Source organism: Piliocolobus tephrosceles, chromosome 11 (genome assembly GCF_002776525.5).
Source record: "Piliocolobus tephrosceles isolate RC106 chromosome 11, ASM277652v3, whole genome shotgun sequence".
Classification (NCBI taxonomy): Eukaryota; Metazoa; Chordata; class Mammalia; order Primates; family Cercopithecidae; genus Piliocolobus; species Piliocolobus tephrosceles.
The window spans coordinates 55,656,473-55,672,702 of record NC_045444.1 but is presented as its reverse complement, the minus strand read 5'-3'; the positions used below and the strand labels follow the sequence as shown (position 1 = coordinate 55,672,702).

Here is a 16,230-nt window from a genome sequence, read left to right as displayed (position 1 = left end):
ATGGTCTCGATCTCCTGACCTTGTGATCCGCCCGTCTCGGCCTCCCAAAGTGCTGGGATTACAGGCTTGAGCCACCGCGCCCGGCCGTCTTATAAATATTTTTTAAGTTGCATTATTCAAATCAGGTTCCAAATGCTATTTACATGTTGTCTTGTGATATGCAATGGCTCTTAAATTTCTTTCAACCTATAGTTTCTTCTGTTTTTCTTGCCATTTATTTGTTGATGAAATCAAGTCATTTTCCCTATAGAATTTATTACATTCTAGATTTGATTAATCATATCCCAAGTGTTATTTAACACATTTCTCCATCTTCTGTATTTCACATAAACTGAAAATTAGGTCTAGAGGCTTGATAAGATTTAGTCTAGATATTTTTGGAAGAGTACTTCATAGGTGATGCTGTGTTCTTTTTTTTTTTTTTTTTCACATTGTTAATATTTGGCCTTTTATTTTTATTTTTATTTTTTTGATTTTTATTTTTATTGATGCTGTGTTCTTATTGCATCACACCTGTAAGTATATAATGTCTCTTTGCCTCTCTTTTTGGAATATTAGAATTAATCGGTGGGTTCAAGTGTTGTCAGCCTGATCCATCATTATAAAGTTCCTCATCAGCCTCTCACCTAATGATTTCAGCAGCTATCAATAATCATTGCCTAGATCCATTATTTCATTCAAGTGTCAAAATAGTTAATAGTCTGTCATTTCTTCTGCAATTCACTAACTGGGATTCTTCTGTTAAAAAAAAAAAAATTGGGGCCGGGTGCCGTGGCTCATGCCTGTAATCCCAGCACTTTTGGAGGCAGAGGTGGGCAGACCATGAGATCAGGAGTTTGAGACCAGCCTGACCAACATGGTGAAACCCTGTTTCTACTAAAAAAGACAAAAATCAGCCAGGCATGGTGGTGTGCACCTGTAATCCCAGCTACTCAGGAGGCTGAGGTAGGAGAATCCCTTGACCCGGGAGGCAGAAGTTGCAGTGAGCCAAGATTGCACCACTGCACTCCAGCCTGGGAGACAGAGCCAGACTCAGTCTCAAAAAAGAAAAAAAAAAAAAATTGGCTGGGTGCAGTGGCTCGTACCTGTAATCCCAGCACTTTGGGAGGCCAAGACGGGTGGATCACTTGACTGCAGGAGTTCAAGACCAGGCTGGGCAACATGGTGAAACCCCCATCTCTACAAAAAAATACAAAAAAAAGAAAAAAGAAAAAAAGCTGAGCATGGTGGCAAGCATCTGTAGTTCCAGCTACCTGGGAGGCTGAAGTGGGAGGATCCATGGAGCCCAGGCAGAGCCCAGGCAGTGTGTGTGAATGGGCTATCGCACATTTCACTCCAGCCTTGGTGAGAAAGCAAGACCCTCTCTCATTAAAAAAAAAAAAAAAAGTACCATATTCACAATTTGGTTTCCTAGATGTACATACAAGAAAAAGAAGATAAGTGCTTGATTTTTTCCCTTCACTAATTTTTAGAATAATGAGTTGGTTTCTTAATATTCTTCAGGAGTAACCAATTAGTTTGGCTGCAAGTCCAACAGTGCTAAGCATGGCACTAAATAGCACCATCTAAGAAGGTAATAGAGCCCTGACCCTACTCAACTGCTCAGTTCTCTCAGACAGTGATGGGTCTCAGCCAGTGGAGTAGGGCAGCAGACAATCAGACACCATTGTAACAATTCATTCATTCTTGAGAAATCATCAAAATGAATAATCATTTATAGATGACAGATCCTAAGTGATAACTCTTCTTGAAAACCAAACATTTTTAGAAGAGTTAGCAAGGTAGGAAAATCAAAGGTTTCAGTAGTACATCTCCACTTGCAGTGGAGAAGTATATGGTGAAGTATGGTGACACTGGAAATAGGGTGCTAATTCAGGAACTTGGGGTAGCAGTAGCCAGAACCTCAGAATGAATCATTGGAATCAATGTTTCTGGCGGGAGACATAAATTGGAAGAATGAAAAATTCAAGATTTTATGTTTGTAAGGGAGGCTAATTAGTAGTTTGCTAAAATGTTCTTGATAAAGTACCCAGCTCAGAATCACGAGAGACCCATAGCCCTCATTTCCCTGCATATGCTGGAGGCTACTGACACCTACAAAAAGAAGCTAATAATTGAGAAGGGTCAAAGTGGGTCAGGTCAGTTTGCACAAGACTCAGGCAAAATGAGGGAAAGGAAGTTATCTACTGAATTTGGCAACATGTAAGTCACAGATGACTTGATAACAGTAGTTTCAGTGATGTGATGAGGGTGGAAGCCCTGGAGTAGGTGGAACAGTGTGGGGTTAACAATTCTTTCAAGAAGTTTTTCTATAAAGGGGAGCAAAGAAACGAGATGTTCCTGGAAGGGTATCTAAGGACAACTGAGGTTTATTTTTAAAAATAGAGATGGGATCTTGCTATGTTGGCCAGGCTGGTCTTGAACTCCTGAGCTCAAGTATCCTCCCTCCTCCCTCCTTGTTGATGGCATCCCAAAGGGAACTGAGGATCTTTGTTTGTTGGTTGGTTGGTTTTTGATACGGAGTCTCACTCTGTCACCCAGCCTGGAGTGCAGTGGCACAATCTCAGCTCTCTGCAGCTTCCACCTCTCAGGTTCAAGCAATTCTACTATCTCAGCCTCCTGAGTAGCTGGGATTACAGGTGTCTGCCACCACACCTGGCTAATTTTTGTATTTTATTTCAGACCAGGCTGGTCTTGAACTCCTGACCCCAAGTGATCTGCCTGCATCAGCCTCCCAAAGTGCTGGGATTGCAGGTGTGAGCCACCGCGCCCAGCTGGAACTGAGGCTCTTTTTAACAATAGGGTTTTTTAAAGGATGATGGTTTAAGGCCGGGCATGGTGACACGTACCTGTAATCCCAGCACTTTAGAAGGCCCAGGCGGGTGGATCACCTGAGGTCAGGAGTTCGAGACCAGCCTAACATGGTAAAACCCTCTATTCTACTAAAAATAGAAAAAAATTAGCCATCTGTGGTGGCATGTGCCTGTAGTCCCAACTACTCAGGAGGCTGAGGCACGAGAATCTCTTGAATCCTGGAGGCGGAGGCTTCATTGAGCCAAGATTGCACCACTGCATTCCAGCCTGGTGACAGAGCAAGACTCCATCTCAAAAAAAAAAAAAAAAAAAAAAAGATGGTAGTTTAAGAATTGCAAATTCCACATAATAAAGGGAGAAACTGGTGATCTATGACAGCGGGGAGAATTGTAAGAGTGATGTCCTTGAGAAAACAAGAGAAGACAGAATCCAGAGCATGACTGCTTTGATAGAGCAATGGCATTTGTATTATAACAAGTGGGAGAACAGGAAATATTAACACAAGTGTAGAAAGATTTGGTGGTTAGAAGAATAGAGTTCCTGTTGAGTTGCTTACGTTTTTTCAGTTATGTGAGAGTGGGGCCAATGAGGAAGGATTTATATTCTACAGTATTTGTCTTAGAAAAAAAAATGGGGGGAAGGGACAAAAAGGAAAGGAAAAAAAGAGGAAGGGTTGAAATTTTTAGGAAAAAAAAAGACACAAAATAGTTGACTCAGAGAATAAAATATTGATCTTACTAGGGAAACCTTTTAGGATTATGGAGCAGATATAGAGTGTTTGTTTCAGCTTTGTGGTCATAAATTTAAGGCACTGTGCCAGTGTTCAGGTGCTCTGCTGCAGGCTCTGCTGCAGGCCCAGAGAAGTTATACTCAGCTGGGCAAGTGAGTATAAAAGAAGTACAATTGCTTTTCATAATGCTGACCAGCACATCAAAGGTGGATAAGGGAGAGAATGAACACAGAATAGACATAACAGTTAAAAAAAAAGCAGTGAGGTTGGTGGGTTGAGGACCCCAGGTGTCAGATGGGAGGCTATCTGGATAAAAATGAGGACACAAGTCAGGATGAAGAGGAAGACAGTGAGCTAGGAGTCAAGTCTTCAGTGAATAAGGGGTGTGACTGGGAGATCATCAGAATGTAGACACAAGGAGGTGAGGCTTTTGAAGAAGGAGGAATAGTTTGAAAGTGATAATGTGAGGCCGGGCGCCATGGCTCATGCCTGTAATCTCAGCACTTTGGGAGGCCAAGGCAGGTGGATCTCTTGAGGTCAGGAGTTCGAGACCAGCCTGGCCAAACATGCTGAAACCCCATTTCTGCTACAAAACAAATACAAAATTAGCCGGGTGTGGTGGCACATGCCTGTAATCCCAGCCGCATGGGAGGCCGAGACAGGAGAATCGCTCGAACCAGGGAGGCAGAGGTTGCAGTGAGCCAAGATTGCACCACTGTACTCTAGCCTGAGCAACAGAGTGATACTCTGTCTCAAAAAAAAAAGAAAAGAAAGTGAAAAGAAGAAAAGCTGGTGTCTCACATTCTGGGCCAGAATTACACAGGATGTAAGAGGAAAAATTACTTCACTTAAAAAGGCTGCAGGGGAGCCAGTGCCCTCAGGAGACTGATGGATACTCAGTGAGGTCAAGAAGTCAGAAGAGACACTGATGAAAGAGGTTAAGGATATAGGGGAGCATGTTTATCACTCATCTGGAACTCCAGATTTCTAGAAGACATGTAGGAAAGATTTTGGAGGGTGTGGAAGGGTGGGGGATTTTGGTCAGATTGGGAGCTGTGCTGAACAGAATGAGGGTGGGGAAGAGATACTTCAGGAGATATGAGCTTCTGGTGACTGGGAAAGAGGGAGGTGAGGCATGATAGAATGGGTGGATGACTGGGAAAACAAGTCAAGTTCAAGTCATTTTCAGGTCTTAGTTCAGACTTCACTTCTTGTGGGAAGTTGCCCCTCTTGTATGCTCCAATAGCACACCAGACTTCCCCAGTTATGGCACTTATTACTGCTTTTGCTTGGGAATTAAGACCTGTTCTGGCCCCCACATTTTTTTTTTTTTTTTGAGACGGAGTCTCACTCTGTCGCCAGGGCTGGAGTGCAGTGGCCTGATCTCAGCTCACTGCAAGCTCCGCCTCCCGGGTTTACACCATTCTCCTGCCTCAGCCTCCCAAGTAGCTGGGACTACAGGCGCCCGCCACCTCGCCCAGCTAGTTTTTTGTATTTTTCAGTAGAGACGGGGTTTCACCGTGTTAGCCAGGATGGTTTTGATGTCCTGACCTCGTGATCCACCCGTCTCGGCCTCCCAAAGTGCTGGGATGACAGGCTTGAGCCACCGCGCCTGGCCTGGCCTCGATTTTTTATTAGAACCACCCCTCAAGTGCTCCCCACACCCACTGAGGACACTACGTCATATCTAGGACCAACACACTAGGGTTCACTCAGTACAACCCCAGGCTTTCACAGCTCCAGGACCCCTGCTCCCACCACAGGGACACATGCTCTCCTAACCCTAGAAGGCTGACACTCTGGCCAGAGGCTCCGGGCCTCACCTGGATGAGACCCCTCATACCACATCCAGCCACAGTGACAGCTTGGGGAGCTGCCGGGGAAACAGGAAACACCCACACCCTCAAGGTGACTAATGAGCCATCACAGACAACACCGAGAGATTAAGGTGCTGTGGCCTTCTACCACAACCCCAAAACGTGAGTGGCATCGTGACATATGAATAAACAAGGTCTAGTTTAGGTAGATTAAAGAATTCCATACCAGAAATTTAAGGCACTGTTCCAGTGTTTAGCTGCTCTGCTGCAGGCCCAGAGAAGGTCTGTAGTGAAACTGGGAAATCTTTTGTTGTGTTTTAAAATCCTATTAAAAACGTAAGTGCCTGTAATCCCAGCACTTTGGGAGGCCGAGGCAGGTGGATCACCTGAGGTCAGGAGTTCGAGACCAGCCTGACCAACATGGTGAAATCCTGTCTCTACTAAAACTACAAAAATCAGCTGGGCGTGGTGGCATGTGCCTGTAATCCCAACTACTCAGGAGGTTGAGACAGGAGAATTGCTTGAACCCGGGAGGTGGAGGTTGCAGTGAGCTGAGATTGTGCACTATACTCCAGCCTGGGTAACAGAGTGTCTTAAAAACAAAACAAAACAAACAAACAAAATATATATATTTGAAAAGGCCTGCCGGACGCGGTGGCTCAAGCCTGTAATCCCAGCACTTTGGGAGGCTGAGACGGGCGGATCACGAGGTCAGGAGATCGAGACCATCCTGGCTCACACGGTGAAACCCCGTCTCTACTAAAAGATACAAAAATCTAGCCGGGCGACGTGGCGGGCGCCTGTAGTCCCAGCCACTCGGGAAGCTGAGGCAGGAGAATGGCGTAAACCCGGGAGGCGGAGCTTGCAGTGAGCTGAGATCTGGCCACTGCACTCCAGCCCGGGCGACAGAGCGAGACTCCGTCTCAAAAAAAAAAAAAAAAAAAAAAAAGAAAAGGCCTATTTCTACACTATTACATCTATTGGATTGAACATCCTCTAGTTTACTATAGGTCTTAGACCCTCTAACTTTGTCTTGACTTCAGAGATAGTAATGATTTTTACACTTTTTGTCTCCCTCACTGGACAGTCAGCTCTTTGAGGCCAAGAGTATATTCCCATAGCTTCTCTTAAAATAATACTCACTGTGCACAAATTGTCACCTTTTATTAAATGTATGTGTTTACTGTAAAAACAGAGCTAGACAATATAATGTAAGCTGAAAATCAGACCATGGAATCTGGCCTGGGTTTGGGGAATGGAGAGAATAAAGACTTGGATTTCATTCAAGTTGATTTTACTTTGGTTTAGTTTTGGATGAACTAAGAAGCAGAGCAAAGAATATAAAAAAGATAGAGATGCAGGAGGATAAATGTGGCTTCCCATTGCCTCCCTTGTATGTGCCAGAATACACACAAAATTTGCATTCTTGTCAATTCTGCACAGCGAGGTATCTACCAGGTCAAAGAGGCAGAGAATGACAGGCTCCCTGACTTCCATATTCCCAGTTGTATCAGCTCAGAAACAACTTATACTACCATATAAGGTGAACCATGCTCTCCAGGTTCTGGGCCTTGAAATTCATTTGATGTCCACAGTCAGGCAGGTTCCCATTTTCTGTGGCTGCATGGCAGGGCCTAGGAATTTTTCACCTCATCTTCTTGTGTTTTATTGTGAGCAGGCCTTGGAAAAACGACGAGAAATCCATATATAAAATGAAACCCATGTTATCACCAGATGGTGTAAAATGATTATGGTTGCTATCACATAGATTAACATTAATTCCTAATTGCACAAATATGTATGGTGTGCTTACCATGTGCTTCGCCCGAAGATGCAAAAGTAAATAAAACTTATGCTCTGCCTTCTGCCTCAGTACACTTGTAGTCTAGTTAAATCTATCATGCTTCTCTGTCATGACCATTTTTTAAATAGAAGGTGGACAGCAAAGAAACAGGATACTCTGGCTGAAACTTTTTTAAAAAGTATATTATTGATTCCAGGTTGTTTAATAACCTTTTGATCTCTTTTGGTTTTCTCCCATCTCTCCTTTCTGTGCTGTTTCCCTTAAAATAACAGTGCACACACTGTTTTCATTAAACGGGTTTGTTTATTCTAAAAACAGAGCCAAGAGTTATCAACAGGCAGATTCTTCCTGCTCAGGCCTCCTTAGTCTCTACACAGTGCATGACTCGCAGAAAATGCAAAAAGGTTTGTTCTGGTTCTCAGAGGCAGAGTGCTAGGGGGGCCAACTGATAGAAACAGAACTTAATCATTTTAGGATTTCAGGAATATCACTGCAGAAGACCAAGGGTGATGTAGGAGTCAGCCTGTAGACTCTGTACAATCCGAAATTCCAGCCTCATCTGAAGAAAATGAACCTGTTTTCACGAAAATTCACCTTTTGTATTTCTTATAAATGGGTAGCTTAATAAGTGTATGTATTTATTAATATAACTGATCCTTGATTTTGGAGACACAAAATATTCTAAAAGAATTAATTTAGCCTAGGGAACATCCTCTTAGGTAATAAGTCTATAGATGGCTTCATAGTACACATGCCTCAGGGCCTTTGCTGTATCTACTATTTCCAAGGTTATAGCTTGCTTCCTTCAGGGCTCAGGACAAACATCATCTACTAGAGAGGTCATTGCTGACCACCTTATATTAATAGTACCTCCCCCACAACAATTTTACTCCATCATCTTCATTCTGATTTTTCTTCATAAAACTTGTTACCAGCCGGCCATGGTGGCTCACGCCCATAATCCCAACACTTTGGGAGGCTGAGGTGGGTGGATCACAAGGTCAAAAGATCGAGGCCATCATGGCCAACATTTTGAAACCCCATCTCTATGAAAAATACAAAAATTAGCTGGGGATGGTGGTGAGCGCCTGTAGTCCCAGCCACTTGGGAGGCTGAGGCAGGAGAATCACTTGACCCCGGGAGGTGGAGGTTGCAGTGAGCCAAGATCACACCACTGTACTCCAGCCTGGGGACAGAGCAAGACTCCATCTCAAAAAAAACCAAAAAAACTTGTTACCACCTGATATCTTATTATGGGAACATCCAAGTTTTGTGGGGCCTGAAGTTTTTATAATGGGGGGGCACTTTTTAAAGAAACAAAATATAAAAATTGCAATTAAAAGATTAAGTATGAAAGTGAATATTTATTAAGAATGTGAAAATAAATCATAAATTGCTAGAGTCTTGGAGCTTCAGTTATTCCTTCTAAGATTTATTTAGGCAATTTACTAGAAATGCTTATGTAAAACTATGTAGTTGTTGCAACCTGGCTTCCACTTGCCACCTAGAACATTCTATGGCCCTCAGCAATGACCAGCCCCCGCTGGGGTATCACAGTAAATCTGACTCTGCATATGACTCTGCATATTAAATATCAATTTGCTTGTTTGTTTATTGTCTGTATCAATGGAATGTCTTAAGCTTCTTGAGAACAAAGATTTAACCTTCTATGTTGCTTTATGCCCAGTGTCCACAACAGGAGTAGGCACAGAGGGGCATATATACATGCTTGTTTAATAAATTGTATCTCTCCCCAAAAATTAACTTGGAAAAAATAATCCTTCCTCCTCTCCCATTTTAGCCACTCTATATTGTCATAGCTCTGTGTTATTGTCTTTTAGTACTATCGCTTTAAAATTAACTTATCTGCTTGTTTACTTTTTTTTTTTTTTTTTTTGAGACAGAGTCTCGCTCTGTCACCCAGGCTAGAGTGCAGTGGCACAATATTGGCTCACTGCAACCTCCACCTCCCGGGTTTAGGGGATCTCATGTCTCAGCCTCCCAGGTAGCTGGGATCATTATTTTGAAATCAACACAGCAGAATTTTATTTTATTTTTGAGATAGAGTCTCGCTCTGTTGCCCAGGCTGTAGTAGAGTGGTGCGATCTTGGCTCACTGCAACCTCCGCCTCATGGGTTCAAGTGATTCTCCTGCCTCAGCCTCCCAAGTAGCTGGGACTACAGGCGTGCACCACCATGCCTGGCTAATTTTTGTATTTTTAGTGGAGATGGCGTTTTGCCATGTAGGCCAGGCTGGTCTCGAACTCCTGACCTCAAGTGATCTGCTTGCCTTGGCCTCCTGAAGTGCTGGGATTACAGGTGTCAGCCACAGTGGCTGGCCCATAATTTTAATTACAGTGGCTTCATAGCATTTTAATGTCTGGCAGAGACTGTCAGTTGTCACAGTATCCATTGCTCCCATCTTCCTGTTTGAAACCAGACTCTCTGAGCTTTCACCCAGGCCTATGGCTGTCCATCTTTGTGTGAGTCGTTGTAGCACACATGCATATAATTGTAAGGACTTTGACTTCAGCTCTGAGTGAAATGTGGAGTCATCACAGGGATGTGAACAGAGGAGTGACGTGATCACCATGTCTTGTAGACTAACCTGTAACTATCTGCTCATAAGGAAAGTCTGGTATAAAGTGCAAGGCACTTCTCCAATCAAAGAACTGACTGCGAAGTAGCCACAAGACTGGAAGTAAAGCTGCTCTACAAGTTAGGGACACTAGGTCACTAGAGAACTGGGTGAGTGGCTCTCCTTTCCCTCATCTTAAATTCTTCTAAATGTTTGGGGTTGTTTTGTTGTTGTTGTTGTTGTTGTTTTTGAGACAGGGTATTGCTCTGTCACCCAGGCTGGAGTGCAGTGGTGCGATCTTGGCGCACTGTAGCCTCAACCTCCTGGGCTCAGGTGATCCTCCCACCTCAGTCTCCCAAGTAGCTGGAACTACATGTACATGACATGACATGTACACGACATGACATGTACATGTATATGACACTGTACAAAAAATTCCCAGCTAATCTTTTGTATTGTTTGTAGAGACAGGGTTTTGCCCCGTTGTCCAGGCTGGTCTTGAAATCCTAGCCTCGAGCAATCCACCCATTTGGGTCTCCCAAAGTGCTGTGGCTAGAGCCATGAGCCACTGTGCCTGACCTGAATATTTGGTTTTTACAGACAAGAAAGGGGACAGAGACCGGAAGGAGACTGATGGTTTCCGATCCTGATTTTATGAGCCAGGATGCTGTGCTACTTCCACAGATGTTTTGTTATATTTTTGCAATTGTTCTCTTGTCAAACTTTGAGCTTCCTTATTGAAAAAAAATTTCAAAGTTTTGTCTCATCCATTGTAATGGCCAATAACATATTTATTTATAATTTATGGAGTAAAAGCGCAGAGCTTCATAGAAGGCGGATGTCACTATGGAAAGATGCCCAGTTAGAACTACTTTTCAATACATTACAGCTATGCAAGATGAAAAACTCAAATAGGGAATACAAAGCTACAAAACACACTTGAAGATTGTAGTTGTATCCAGCCAAGACAGTAATGATAATTTCTGCTTGCTTTCTTTCTTTTATTTATTTCCTTTTTTTTTTTTTTTTTTTTTGTGAGAGAAGGTCTTGCTCTGTCACCCAGGCTGGAGTGCAGTGGCACAATCATAGCTTACTGCAGCCTATACCTCCTGAGCTCATGTAATCCTCCCACCTCAGCCCCCTGTGTAGCTAGGACCACAGGTGTGCACCATCACACCTGGCTAATGTTTAATTTTTTTTTTTTCTTTTGAGGTAGAGTCTTGCTCGGTCACCCAGGCTGGAGTACAATGGCGCAATCTCAGCTCACTGCAACCTCCACCTCCTGGGTTCCAGCGATTCTCCTTACAGGCATGCACCACCATGCCCAGCTAATTTTTGTATTTTTAGTAGAGATGGGGTTTCCTCATGTTGGTCAGGCTGGTCTCAAACTCCTGACCTCAGGTGATCCACCCGCCTCAGCCTCCCAAAATGCTGGGATTACAGGCGTAAGCCACTGAGCCCAGCCTACTAATTTTTTTTTTTTTTTTTTGAGACGGAGTCTCACTCTGTCGCCCAGGCTGGAATGCAGTGGCTGGAACTCAGCTCACTGCAAGCTCTGCCTCCCGGGTTTACGCCATTCTCCTGCCTCAGCCTCAGGCAGCTGGGACTACAGGAGCCCACTACCACGCCCGGCTAGTTTTTTGTATTTTTTTTTTTAGTAGAGACGGGGTTTCACCGTGTTAGCCAGGATGGTCTTGATCTCCTGACCTCATGATCCGCCTGGCTCAGCCTCCCAAAGTGCTGGGATTACAGGCTTGAGCCACCGCGCCCGGCTCTAATTTTTTTTTTTAAGGATGGGATCTCATTATGTCGCCCAGCCTGGTGTCAAACTCCTGGCCTCAAGTAATCCTCCTGCCTTGGCCTCTCAAAATGCTGAGATTACAGGAATGAGCCACCACACCTAGCCAGTAATGATCATTTCTATTGGTCACAACTTTGGTTTAAATTTTCTAGTAATTTTTTTATAATCACAAAAAAAGAAAAATGTATTATAACAAAAAACTTGGAACTCATAAAAGTATTCATTAATCGAACTACAAAAGTAAGCCATGGCAATAAGCAAAATGGGGAGATGCTTGTAACTCTGATCACAAGAAAGGTGGTCATTTTTTAAAAATATAAATGTTCCTATAAAACAAGAAGAAAATCTCAGCAATCCATAGGGAAAACTTCGGAATGGAATAGGCACACACAAGATAAGAAAGTTCACTCAAAAAGGAATGATAGGCCGGGCATGGTGGCTCACACCTGTAATCCAAGCACTTTGGGAGGCCAAGGTGGGTGGATCACAAGGTCAGGAGATCGAGACCAACCTGGCTAACACGGTGAAACCCCGTCTCTACTGAAAATACAAAAAATTAGCCGGGCATGGCAGCAGGTGCCTGTAGTCCCAGCTACTAGGGAGGCTGAGGCAGGAGAATGGCGTAACCTGGCAGACGGAGCTTGCAGTGAGCCGAGATTGCGCCACTGCACCTCTAGCCTGGGCGACAGAGTGAGACTCCATCTAAAAAAAAAAAAAAAAAAGGAAAGATAAGGATGCTAAGCAATGCATTCAAAATTAAACCAAAGTAAGATACCAGTGGCACAAACCAAACACTTTGCTGACACTGTGGGATAGGCTATGGCAAATTCATATATTGCTTATGAGGGTATAAATTAATACAACTTCTTTGGATTTTAATCTCTCAATAGCTCTAAAAATTTAAAAGAACCTATCCTTTGGCCTAGTGAATCCACTCTGAAAAATTATCTCACAGATATGGCTCCTGTGTATAGGTTAAATAAAAGACATTCATTCACTGAGCACTATTTATAAAAGCAAATGACTAAACAATCTATGAGTTCATCAATAAGATTCTGATGGAATTATGTTTCATCTATACATTGGAAAAGTATAGAGCAGTTAAAAAATAAGATAAATTTATTTGCACTGACATGTTCAAATCCTCTGCCACTGTAGATGAAAAATATAATCTGCATAACATGAATAGTACAATAATATTTACAAAAAAGGTGTATTTGCTATATCTTTGATATGCATGTCTTGCATAGAAAGGGTTTGTAAGGATGTAGACCCACTTTTTAACATTTCCTTTAAGAGGAATGGGTAAGAGGTTTAGATTTTTTTTCCCACACTTTTCATTCTATACTTCTTTCACAAGGAGAACGTATGCACATGTTACATTTATGGATAGAGAATAAAAACAATAACTAAGTTAAGGGTATCAGGTTCACAAAAGTCTTACCTGAAACTGCTACTGGGTGAACCCCAGGTAAGGTAATATCTGTTACTCAGGACATGTGGAATATCTATGGCATTTGTGTGTGGGAGAAACACCCAAATTCTCCCAATAAATTACAAATCCCTTGGCCGGGCACGGTGGCTCAAGCCTGTAATCCCAGCACTTTGGGAGGCCGAGACGGGCGGATCACGAGGTCAGGAGATCGAGACCATCCTGGCTAACACGGTGAAACCCCGTCTCTACTAAAAATACAAAAACTAGCTGGGCGAGGTGGCGGGAGCCTGTAGTCTCAGCTACTCTGGAGGCTGAGGCAGGAGAATGGCGTAAACCCGGGAGGCGGAGCTTGCAGTGAGCTGAGATCGGGCTACTGCACTCCAGCCTGGGCGACAGAGTAAGACTCCGCCTCAAAAAAAAAAAAAAAAAAAAAAATTACAAGTCCCGTAGGATAGGCATGCATCTGATGGCCTTGAAGAAGCATTCCTTGTGTTTGCTGAACCCCTGAGAGTCCAGGCACGCCTCAAAACACATTTCAGATTCGTTGGGCATCCGGGCCAGCCACGTGCTCCCAATGCCGCCTCTGCGTCCGGGCGTGCGGCCAGAGCTCAAACAGACTCCCTAGAATGTCTCCAGGAAACCTTCGGGTGGGGTGGAGATCTGCTCCCCGCAGCGGCCTTTTCACCTGCTGTCCCGCCTGTGCTTCCTGGAAATGAGTTTCTGTTCCTCTAAGGTCGTGGGGCAGCTGGACCCGAGCCTGGGGCGAAGCGGGAGCTGGAGTAGGCGCCCAGGAAGAGGGACTGGGCAACTAGCCGGAGTCGGGTCGGGAGTCTGAGCCGAGTCGGTCAGAGTCGGAGGGGAAGCCGGAGCCGGGCAGCGGCAGCGGAGCTCAAAGTCTGGGTGCGGGTCGGTGGAGGTCCCAGTGTAGGACCAGGGACCGAAGCGAGGCCGGGCTGGGAGTCAGGGCAGCCCTCGGAGCGGCGACCGTAGCTGGAGAAGGAGCCGCAGCCACCCGGCGTGGGTTGGAAGGACGCACCCCTGCTGGGGCGAAACCCTGAATCCGTAGCCGTCTGCACGCGACTGCCACGCCGACCGCCTGAAGGGGCCACTGTCCCGCGCCTTCCAGTGGCTGGGGTGGTGGTGGGCACCCCTCATCTTCCTCTGGCGCCCATGATGCTGCTGGCCGCGCTGGGCTGCGGCTCCCTTTACCTGCCTGAGGACGAAGATCTGGAGGAGCCGTGCGCCCCGAGGGGAGCCTGGCCAAGGCTGAGTGGGCTTCATGCAGGGCCATTTCACCACCACCGACTCTACCGCTTCTCCAGGAGCTCCAAGGTCAACTTCGCCTCCATTTCGGTGGTCTCCCACAGCGACTTATAGCTGGAACCAGACATCTTTGCTGAAGTCGGTAAATTGGGCAGTGTGATACAGGACCTGCAGGTCCCAAGGGGAGACGAAGCCACATCCAGTACCAGCAGGTGTCCCTGAGGCACCAGCCACTCTGTGTGCCCCCCAACCCGCTCCTGCATGCCAGGCAGGTGGACAAAATGCTTGACCTGAGCAGCATCACCTTCCCCATCTACAACCACAGCGGGCATCTCGTCTTCCTGACCAGCTTCTTCGGAGGACACATCTTGGCGGGCAGCCTGGGAATGGGCCAGTTACTTCTGCGGGTCAAAGCCATGCGGCTGCTGTACTACCTGAAGACCCAGCACCCAGAGGACAATGTGCAGAGCAAGCAGTGGCTCACCCATTTCCTCCACCCATTTAACAATTAACAACAGTCTGGCCATGAAGAAAATTGAGGTACCTGGCGGTTCAGGTTTACAAGGAGGCCAAAAGAAGGTGGGAGGGATGAGGAAGACTCGCTCCGAGAACCGTAACAAAAGCACTGCATGACTACTTTAAGGGGTCCTTGCCTCAAAGCCGGGTTTGCTTTACTGTATTTGGTACTTAATCCAGCTCTTGGTACTTAATACCGACGGATGCCAGGAATCATGAATTCTTGGTAACATTCAAGTCGATAACACAAATCCTGTGTCCACCAGATGGGGCTGTTCAGCACAGATGGGGCTGTTCAGTACAGACACTGATCTTCCTGTTTAATTTTGGGGTTTGGTTTCTTAGAGTGCTTTGAAATTCCACTTTTAGTTGAAGTCTTCACTGGTTTTGGGGAGCCCCCAAAATTTGCTTGGAGCTCGCTGAGTTTTTTGTTTTTTGTTTTTTTGTTTTTTTGGCAGGTGGTCCACTTTACATTTCTTTCCAGACAACTGGAATTTGAGGCAACATCTATGACAGTGATCCCTTTGTTTCACCTGGCATACATTCTAATCATACTGTTTGCAGTCACATCATGCTATTGTTGCTGCAAGTTCCAGGTCAAAAGTATCATCTGTGGACCTCAAGAGCAGGGGAACTTGCCCACCCCACTCTCACGAAGAGGATCTTCAGGGTGGTCAGCATGTCCTCGTCCATCCTGACCCTGCTCCACTGTGAGCCCAGCTGGCCACCCTGGAGTACACTTCCGAACCCTTCGGCAGCTCTAATAATTTCATAAACCAGTTGTATGCTCTCATTTTAGTGAGGCTGAGTAAATATTTGGATTCATGGGGCTTCTTAACTGTGTGTAATTCCTGCCCCAAACTTTCTTAGAGAAGTTTCTTCTTGTTCAAGAAGACAAAGCTTATGGGCTCCATTACCTTGTCTTCCTAACTTCTTTTAAAAGCAGATATAAAAGAGAATAGACATGTTTTTAAACCAATAACTTTGTGTTAAAAATACTGGAAAATACTTTTCTATTTTGTGTGTGTGTTGATTGGACCTCCTAATATGTAGGACAAGCAGAAATGTTACATGGAAGAGTCTTTCTAAAAGCTGAACCTCTGAGAATAAATGCCTTATACTAGGAATTGGGGAAGAGAAAAGCAGAAGTTCTAACAAAGACCTTGTTTCAAAGACCTTCAGAAATTATGAAGGACACCTCTCTGAAAAGTACTCCAGTATGATGTTCCTTGAAATGGATGTGACTGTCAGGATGTCGCTTCAGTGTGTGAAGTCAAATGCATGCTAATCTTCCAGTTTTGTTTTGTTTGACACAGGGTTTCTGTCACCCAGGCTGGAGTACAGTGGCACAATCTCAGCTCACTACAATCTCTGTCTCCAAGGCTTAAGCGATCCTCCCACCCCAGCTTCCCAAGTAGCTTGAACTACAGGTGTGCACCACCATACCTGGCTAATTTTTGTATTTTTAATAGA

At 44.8% G+C, this 16,230-nt stretch overlaps 1 pseudogene; it reads left to right on the top strand.

The window, feature by feature from the left end:
• Positions 1–15,455, top strand: part of LOC111524522 — a 20,200-nt pseudogene extending 4,745 nt beyond the window's left edge.
• Positions 15,456–16,230: the final 775 nt, after the last annotated feature.